Raw genomic sequence first — 2,241 nt, 5'->3', positions numbered from 1 at the left:
AAGTACCAGCGAAGAGGCTCCTGGATCAAATGCCTCTCTGAAACCTCCAGTGGGAGCAACAAAGCGGGTGAGCCCTGCTATGGAAACCCCTTTCTTTCGTTCCTCTCCTCTCGATTCAAGGCAATGGACTCTCAGTCCTTTGTTCCCTCGACCGGCTCCACTCCGAATCCCCTTCACTATGTATGGCCAATGAACTCCTCGCTTTAGTCCGTTCTTTTTCTTCTTTGGGCTCGGGTCGGTAGCCGGGCTCCGGGACATTACTACCACGGCGACTATCGACCCGAGCCCCCGACCCAAATCCTACCCGTTTCATATGGGCCAAATGGAAAAAGTAGACTTCTGGATGCCCGCTTAGAGGGAGAGTTGGATGGGCACACACCGTCAGCTATATGGAAATGGAGCAAATGGAACCTCCTCTGACCCTGACGGAACGGAATCATATTTAGGATAGTGGAGGCGCCTTTACTAATTCTAATAGTTGTATTCTAATAGTTGGCCCTCGCCGTTATCTGATCGATACTCTATATGTTTAAGAGATTGCAAATAGTGTCTCAGGTCACACCTGTGATACATTGAATCGCGGGATTGCGAAAGAATCCCACGCCAGAGCGTCTCTATCGTTCCTTAGCTTCCTCGGGATGCGTGGTCTAGAAGCAGCTTAAGAAATTTACGGCGAACGACCTTATTATTGTCCGGTTGATGATATCGAACTCCGTTACCCCATTCGAACCTCTTTTCCCGCCAGTCCTGCGACTTTGACAGCTTGATTTTGAAAGTTGCCAAATGTCGCATCCCCATTCGATAGATCCCACCTACCTCTCCCGGAACCCTTGTTTATTCATTCCGTTCCGTCAGGGTCACTCTCTTGTCTCGGTTCCAAGACCTCTAACATTTCGACGATATTATTTGAACCTCATTGAGCACTTTGGGTCTTTTTCCCTCTCCTACGACTACCTTCCACAACCTCCTCTCCGAAGTTTCAGTTACACACTAGGCTCTGGAGCTCCCTACACAATCTAGGCTGCTTAGACCTAGCCGACACCCTCTCACCCGACCAAACCACCATCTCCCCACAACCTACCCCTTCTTCTCTCTATATATCCCCTGCCTGAAGCTGACTATCAACACTAGGAGCAACCGTGCCCTCACTGCATGTTGAAGAGGTGAGTAAGGGGCAGCTTCTTTCTCAACCTTACCCGCTTCTTAGGATGATGCCTGTGCTATGATCCATCGGATATTTTGATTCGATTTTCGGTGCGTTGTTTTTCAGCGAATGAAAGAAACCGCTGATTCCACAGTTCCTTCATCAGATTTGGGGGTGCGTTTGAAAGAGTGCTTCCCCTGCTGATATGATAGGTGACTCAACGGATACTACTAAAAAATTCCCATAGTTTCTCATGGAAGGAAATGGGATTTTTGAGAAAAGGGGTTGGGAACCATCGAAAGACTAGCAACCTGACAGTCCTAAGCAACCTGGAACCAACAACGTTACATATACCATACTGCTATAGAAGACATGAATACCAGTTAGACTACGGGACGCGTACACCCGCAATTGGTGAGCAACTTACTGCCCTTAAGTCAAGAGCTAGTAGTACTATCAGCTCAGCAAAGGATATCGTAATTATGGCGAATACGTTTTTCTTGCTTGCCACATACCCGGAATACGAACTAAGCAAGAACATGTGAACTAAGCCCAGGGGATGATCGAGGATTGAAGGTCTGGAATTGTGGACACAGGGAGGGCGGAGGCATACCAGGCTTAATAACGACTAAAGTTGGACGACCGGGAAATAGCACTGAACAAGCAAGGGCTAAAAGCTTCTTTTACCCAGTCTTCCCATAGGCTCAGAAGAGGGTCAATACGATCCCTTTAAGATAAGAAAGAACAAAAAATTCGACTATCAGAGCCTTTTAAAGATGGTACAGGGGTGTGGGTGTACTTTAAGGGTGATTTTTACTTCGAAAGCCATGAGCCCCATTTACGAAAGCCTAAGCCTACGGAACAAACTTGCTCTTTTGATTAACTCGTCGCTACTTCTGACCCTCGTAGTACCCTCTCTTCTCAATCTGACTCTTCCATGTACTCGACACGGATTCCCAAGCTTCGGGAGGAGAAGGAGGATCTTACAACTACATCATTATTTATTACAAACATCTTACAACACAACATATTAAAATGAGAATGACAGAAGCCCGCTAAACAAGCACTGATTGGTAAATAAGCGCTGAAGCTGCTAA

The sequence above is a fragment of the Momordica charantia genome (assembly GCF_013281855.1).
Source record: "Momordica charantia cultivar OHB3-1 chromosome 9 unlocalized genomic scaffold, Mcharantia_2.0 BLBB01000009.1, whole genome shotgun sequence".
Classification (NCBI taxonomy): domain Eukaryota; kingdom Viridiplantae; phylum Streptophyta; class Magnoliopsida; order Cucurbitales; family Cucurbitaceae; genus Momordica; species Momordica charantia.
This window is presented reverse-complemented; position numbering follows the sequence as displayed.